The 8,148-nt window shown below is 33.5% G+C and overlaps 1 protein-coding gene across 1 annotated transcript in view; it reads left to right on the forward strand.

Moving 5' to 3' along the window:
* The first annotated feature begins 1,090 nt into the window (after positions 1-1,090).
* The window catches only part of LOC137647862 (uncharacterized), an 854,937-nt gene continuing 847,879 nt past the window's right edge, over positions 1,091-8,148 (forward strand). The window contains exon 1 of the mRNA XM_068380817.1: positions 1,091-3,305. The gene's annotated coding sequence lies outside the window, so the exon portion shown is untranslated. The remainder of the gene's footprint in view (positions 3,306-8,148) is intronic.

Raw genomic sequence — 8,148 nt, forward strand, 5'->3', positions numbered from 1 at the left:
ATAAATTCATATGAATATTACGTAAAACAATGTTATAGAAGTTGAAAAAAACTAGAAGGAGAATGTAGCAATACACTTGCGTAAAGAATTGATAAAGCCAAGAATGTTTTAATCTCGCTTACAGTTTGTCATCTATGTATATATTGTCTCTTTCGTGCTTTCGTGTTAGCTCCCTCACGTGCACGTAAACACACCTGCTCTCTGACCACGCACATAAGCAAGTATCTCTCTCTCTCTCTCTCTCTCTCTCTCTCTCTCTCTCTCTCTCTCTCTGGGGATAGACGCTGCCTGATCATCGGTCTGTTTAGATTTAAAGTACAATTGTTTAAAAGTGGGAGTCTATGGGAAGAAATGTTCATACCACTCGTGTAAAACTAATCATATACAGTATGTATGCATGCATGTATGTATGTATATATATATATATATATATATATATATATATATATATATATATTATATATATATTGTATAGATATATAATTACATATATATATATATATATATATATATATATTTATCTTTATTTATAAAAACACACACACACACACACACACACACACACACATATATATATATATATATATATATATATATATATATATATATATATATATATATTGTCTAAATATTATGTATTATTTACCAAAATGTCAAGTGCACGCATTAGTGTATCTCTCGAAAGCACCATCCTCTTGTTACTAAAATGTCTTGTGTGCGACAAGAAAAAAAAAATAAAGAATAAAAGTAACAATAAAGGATAATTTTTTATTTGAGTTTTCATCCCGTCATGAAACTATATAATAGAGGTCAAACATTTCAAACATTCATATAGTTAGACAAAACAGTTATGTTTTTTTTTGAAGATTCGTCCTTTTACCTCAAAGTCAATAAAGAGAATCCCCTCAGGTGGAAGCAAGACAGGTAAAAGGGGCTGTTGATGAGAGTTGTATAAAATATGGGTCCCGTGCCAGTCCAGAGTTAGTGTCCCTACGGCCGGCGCAGTGTGAGGATCGGTGTCGTGACCCTCCGTCATCTCGTCGTTGACTCGCGAAGAGGGAAGTGCCTCTCAGGCTGAAATTGACATTTAAGTCATCCGAGAGGAATATATCTTTCAAGGGGGAGATATTTTCGGAGGAATTGTTGAACAGCCTGGGGGACATGGCACGGCACATTTCGGAACTGTGTGGAAGACTTTGAAAGATAAGAATGCGGAAATATATCATACTTTGCAAGACGGGACTGCCATGCCAAGACTTGTATAAAAATGCCTCATTTTTCCATTTTAAATGCTTGTAATAGTTAATGCTAAATATCAATCTTACGAAGCAGTTGGTGGAGTAAAAATAAATGTCGAAATCGGAAAAAGTAATGGTTGACGCATGAGGCTTTGAAGCAAAAAATTAATTTGAAACAAAACATCAGTTTAGCAAATGTTGTAACAGCAGTGTAAGATTCTCCCAAGCATTTGAGCCGTTTGTCTTTGCTTGGCGAATTATCTGCGGAGAGGAAGAAGGTAGAGAGAGAGAGAGAGGGGAGAAAGAAAGAAACAAGAAAAATAAAGAGATCGAATTGAAAATGGATGGAGTATCGATTTAGCAAAAGACACTAGTTGAGGGACATTGTTATTCATCATCCAAATCTTAAATGTGAATTCTTTTAGTTTTTCCACGATTTCCTTATTTTTTAATTTTATTTTCCTTTCATTGGTGAACATTTACTAATTTGGTTAATACTGATAAACTTTTTCTACATATATTTCTGGATTTGTTTAATTCGCAAAGTTATCCACAACCTTGAAATTTTGAAAGAAAATTTAAGATTTCTTAAACGAAAGTGAACGATGCTATCATGAAATAAACAAAAATCTACAGGTTTATGTACGAATTGAAAAAAAGATTATTATAGATAGCGAAAAGTGATGTAAAGTGACTAAGTAAATATTTACTTATTTTTTAATTTAAAATTCGATTTAGAAATTATAAGAGACGAAATCTGAGTGAAAACGTTTTGATATCACCTGATGGAGTGAAGAAATATTTAAAGTGAGGCTAATTAAGTAGTTTAAGAAGTTATCTAATAGATCTTAAAAGTTGAGTGACATGCAAAAAATCAGAACATACCAGAAATTACAAATGTGAGCTTCCACGGGCTTTTTAAACATAACTTAACTGGAGAAGGCGACAGTTATCAAACTTTTGGATCTCCGGATGCGATAACTAAGTTTTACTTTTCTGAGGTACGGCCTGGAAGTTTCACTTCTCTCAGATAAGTTGACGAAGTTCCATTTCACTGAGATAAGTACAAGAAGTTTATTTTTCTGAAATATGGTAGGGAAGTTTGACATCTCTTAGATAAGTTGACGAAGTTTCAGCTCGCTAAAATACAGTACGTCCAAGGATTTTTACCTCTTTCACACGTTTCATTTCTCACATATATTGAAGTGTTCCCTTACTGTCCAAAGCCCTCAAAGTTCCAGTAAAGAAGTTTCCCTTCCTTATTTCCACCAGAGTTTCGTGTCTTCAACTCCACCAGAGATCCCGGGACAATTCTCCCAGAAACCTTCATGAAGTTTTGTGTCCTCAGCTCTACCAGAAGTCGCTGGACAATTCTCCCATAAACCTACACTTGACAATTCTCCCATAAACCTACACTAAGTTTCGTGTCTTCAGCTCCACCAGAGATCCTTTGACAATTCTCCCATAAACCTACACTAAGTTTCGTGTCTTCAGCTCCACCAGAGATCCTTTGACAATTCTCCCATAAACCTACACTAAGTTCCGTGTCTTCAGCTCCACCAGAGATCCTTTGACAATTTTCCCATAAACTTACACGAAGTTTTGTGTCTTCAGCTCCACCAGAGAACCTCGGACAATTCTCCCAGAAACCTAAACGAAGTTTCGTGTCTTCAGCTCCACCAGAAATCGTTGGGCAATTCTCCCATAAACGTAGACAAAGTTTCGTGTCTTCAGCTCCTCCAGAGATCCTTGGGCAATTCTCCCAGAAATCTACTCGAACTTTCGTGTTTTCATCACTCCGTGAAAATGAGAGGAATCTATCAAAGTCCCAAACTGAACGAGATCCGAAGAACCGAGCACAAGGGGATTGGCATCAGCAGCCCTCCCCTGCATTGAGAAAGAGGACAGAAAAGGACAAATGAGACGGGTTGCCCGACCCTTTGTCACAAGTGACAGGCACAAATAGACTCCTAATGACAGTGAGAGATGTGCCTTCGCGGATAGATAGAAAAAAATGCCGGTGTGACTTACTCTATCCAAGTCATAAGGAGCGATAGTCTCTGGAAGGTAAGATTGGATAGAATCTGTGGATAAATTTTGTGTTAATTTTAAAGTTTATGAGTTTGTCGCTTGTCGAGCTTAACTTAGTTTTTTGCTTGAAATTATTTTTTTTTATTAAAATTATACTGAAATTTTTGTTATATACTGGCTTTTCTATACAGAAGTTAATTATAAAATAAAATGTTTCATTAGTATGAATAAGTATAAACAAGGTTTTGGGGAATTTTTTTCGATTCGATATTTATTTATAAGGATATAAATGTTTCGGGAAAATTAAATATTTAGATATTTGTAAATAAAAATATTAAAGTTTGGGAAAATAAACTGTTTTAAATGTATACAGTTTTATATATATATATATACATATATATATATATATATATATATATATATATATATATATATATACATATATATATATATATATATATATATATATATATATACATATATATATATATATATATATATATACATATATATATATATATATATATATATATATGTATATATATGTATATATATATATATATATATATATATATATATATATATATATATATATATATATATATATATTTATATATATATATATAAAAGATACCAAGGTTTTGGGAAAATAAAATTTGTCGATATTTATAAATAAGGAAATCCATTTATGGAAAAATGAATATCAAGTATCTTTAGGTTTGTGACTCAAAAAATTATAATGTGCCGAGTTTCAAAAACCAATTACGTCAGCAACTGGTGGCCATTTTAAAGCTTAACTTTATAATCTTGAGGAACTTATTTTTCCTAAGTAGCTAAATAATTATTTTTTTATGTTCTAGTCATACAAAATATTGATTCTTCTAACTAAATTTCAAAATCGCCATACATGATATCTACAAGCTCCGAAGAAATGAAAATTTGAACTCTAGATGTATGGGTATTTAATATTTTGAAAACTTGGATATATATATATATATATATATATATATATATATATATATATATATATATATATATATATATATATGAGAGAGAGAGAGAGAGAGAGAGAGAGAGAGAGAGAGAATCCAAGTTTTCAAAATATAAGATATATAATATAATGTATATGTGTGTATGTATTTATAGACCGTCTAAATAGCTGGTTATCCTGGTTTAAACATCTCAAGCAGGATCTACCTATCCTTATGCCCTGTTATTTGTACTTAAATTTCCTTTATCGGGTCGCTATAACTTTAACCCTAAATCGAATGAAGTATTTTGAGAAAAATGTAATATTTTGGTATAAAAGTTTGCTGAAATATTCTTTAAGAAAGTTAAAGGGTTGTAAGAAATTGGTGCCATATTCAATTCAGGCTTGGGAATTTTCACCTAACAAATATCTCTCTCTTTCCCCCCCCCCCCCCCAACGGTGATGTCCTGCCTTTCCCCCTCTCCTAGTCTCGGTACCTTGAAGTAATAATCTGTCTGCTTTTGCAACAAATGCTTTAGTGTATATCATCTTATTTACTTTTTTCATCCTTATACTGAGTGAATTTTCTTCTTTTAGTTCAGCTTTTTTTTATCAACAGAAAATGCCCTAAATCTAAGAAAGTTATGTACGATCATAAAGTTGAGACCAAAGATTATTTTTATACATAATCAAAGCCACTGCCTAGACCAGTGGTTCCCAAACTATCTTACCCGACGCCCCCTTTTTGCTTCCAGTAGACCTGTACGCCCCCACTCCTCTCTTTTTTTTATATGAAAGTATTCTTACATTTATATCTGAACATTGTACAGGAAAACAGATTTCTGTTTGTATTACATTTTAATAATGAAAGCCCCTCAAACAAATAATAGTACATTCCAGTAACTAAAAACGAAACATTTCGTTCAAAGTGAGCGAAAAAAGTTTGAACATTAGCAAATTTTATCATTCTATTAAACAAGTAATTCCAAGCAGATGACTTCAAGTCCCCCTTGTATCGTGCTCACGCCCCCCTAGTGGGGCGCGCCCCCCAGTTTAGGAACCACTGGCCTAGACTGTATGGCGAATTAAAATGTGGGTTTTAATATCCGTAGAGTATAATAGTGTTTTTGTCCTCTGATTCGAGTGATGATATTCATAATGATAAATCGCTGAATAATGCTAGCTTACGTAAAGAGATGTATAAGGCTGAATTAAACAAATAAATAGAACGAGAAAGATTATTTAAACCAGCAGGGCTGAGAATACCATAGGAAGGGCGTAGAGTTCTAAGAAGGATAAAAGAATTCTTATAAATAGGGCCATTATTACATTATTTATAAATAACTGAACAGATGGTCTCAATAAAAGATCTGAGTTGCTGTTTCCCTTAGTTGCATCCAGGTTTTGAATGGACTCCCCAGGCCTGTAGCCATTACTTAGGAGGTCTTTGTAATGCATATTTGGTCCATAGTGTCTCCTACGTTTTAGCTTTCGACTTCACTTCTGTTTCCAGCTCATTTTTTATTTCTTGCTCTCTAACCTTCTGGTTTCCTACAGTTGCACCTTGTCGGTGATTTGACCTTCCGGGCCCCCATAAATCTTCATTTTATGTGGCCTATGTGGTAACATTAGTCCTTGACTGGGGTTCAAGTCCCGCTCAAATTCGTTAGTTCCTTTGGTCCTGCAACCTCACCATTCTTGTGAGCTAAGGATGGGGAGTTTGGGGAGTTCTTGGGTAGAGGGATTTAGTTTAAATGTTTAGAGAGTTTTTATGATCTTGTCTAACTTATTCTTTGAACTCGTTTACCGTGTTACTGTTCACTACTTCCGATGTAAGTCTGTTCCATGTATTTACTATTATGTTTGTAAAGAAATTGCCACATTGAGTGGTGGTGTATCTTTTTAATTCCAGTTTGTATCCATTACCTCTGGACTGATTTGTTTTAAGCGTGAGTAGACTGTTTTAATCGTCATTTCTTATTTCTTTAAGAATTTTCAATCCCTCTATTATATGTCCCCTTAGTCGTCGAGTTTGTAGATCTATATCCAAATTGCCTAAGTGGTGGAACTAGTTTAGTGGCCTTAGCTTGCACTGCTTCCAGTCTATCTATATCATTCTGAAGAATTGAGGAATTGTAAAACAAACGAGGAAAAGGAAATAATGAATGTGGATAATTGCGTAAACCGGAAGGAGAAAGAGCGAGTGAATGTATACTGATGAGAGTATCTAAGAATAAAATTAGAATGAATATATTTGGAAGAGAAACGAAAAAGAATAGGAATAGAAGCATAAACGTACACGGGAGAAACGAGAAGGAATGGGAATAAAAGAATAAATGCATAAATATAGACGAAAGTAACGAGAAGGATTTGGAATAAAAAAGAAATGCTTAAATGTAAACGAGAGAAGGCAAGCAACGCTGATAAGAGTAAATGTGAATGAGAGAGGATTATGAGAACACGAATAAAGAGGAGTAGAAAAAATGAATAGTCGAAAAAAGGCCAAGAAAAAAAGGTAGAAGAGGAAGGTCAAGAACAGTGAAGTCTACCCCGGGCGAAGTTGTGACAAGTGGTTCATTTGTCACAGGAAAAACCCAATGTTTTATGTAACCCTTTTTTTTCTCTAATTACCTGATTGTGTAAGAATTGACCGTGAGTCTGTTTTTATTCTGTTTTGTTTTTAATTGTAGGATTTGAAGAAGATCGTCATTTTTATTCGTTTATTATTTCTCACATTATCTCGTATCAAAGCCATCTTTGTTTATTTCATTTAGCTGGAGACAAATGTCTTAATATATGCATTTATTTAAATGCATAAATCTTATTCTTAAGTTATATTTTTATAATTATTGTTATTATTTATTTATTTATTCCTATACTTATTTGATATGTATATAACATGAAAACTTTCATTATATCATTCAGCAGCATACAAACGTTTTAATATAAGGTTTTATTGAAATGTATAAATTTTGTTTTGGGATTAAGAAATTACTTTTATGTAGCCCAAAACTGTAACTGCTTTATAAATATGTCCAATAAGTTACCATTGTGGCTTTTTACCTCCGCCAACGAAGATGGAAGGAGATTATGTTTTACCCCCTGTTTGTGTGTTTGTTCGTTTGTGTGTTTGTGAACAGCTTCCTGGGCATAATTTTAATGGTAGAGTAATGAAACTTGCATGGATTAACTGATATGTAAAAAGCTAGGAATGATTAAATTTTGGAAGGTCAAGGTCACAGTCAAGCAGAATGTCCAATTCACGTAATTAGCATCGTTGTCACAGAGACTTCCAACTTGGTTCATATTTGAGTGTATGAAAATCCACGCCAATTAATACTTGTTAAAGTCGAAGATCAAGGTCCAGCAAAAAGTCAAATTCCGGTCATCAACCATACGGCCATAATTTTAATCGTAAACTAATGAAACTTACAGGGATTTTAAACTGATATGTAAAGAGCTGGAAATGATTAAATTTTGTAAGGTCAAAGGTCAAGGTCACAGACGAGCAAAACGTCCAAATTCAGTCCAAAAGTTCGAGAAATAAGCTGCCTTGGCGGAGGTTTGTGCTCTATGGAGTGCCCCTTTAGTTTTTTTTTATTGTTTTTCCGATGCGCAAATTTCATATTTATAACCTTGTGGCTTATTAGGTATATTTTAAACCCAACGATATAAGGGATGGTCCGTTCTCTGCTCTTGATTAATTGGGCTGTCTGTTTAAATCATATTTTGGGATTGAGGGTAATTATTTTGTTTATAAATTCCCTCCGAATTAGTTAATTCGTTATGAAACCCCCTTGAATTCTCTTCCTGAAGTGGCGAGTTGAATTCTATTTTTCATGAATTTTAGTTCGTCATTTGTGATACCTTTTATCCTCTAGATACACCAAACTTTTCTCCACCACAAAG

This window comes from Palaemon carinicauda, chromosome 10 (genome assembly GCF_036898095.1).
Source record: "Palaemon carinicauda isolate YSFRI2023 chromosome 10, ASM3689809v2, whole genome shotgun sequence".
Taxonomy (NCBI): domain Eukaryota; kingdom Metazoa; phylum Arthropoda; class Malacostraca; order Decapoda; family Palaemonidae; genus Palaemon; species Palaemon carinicauda.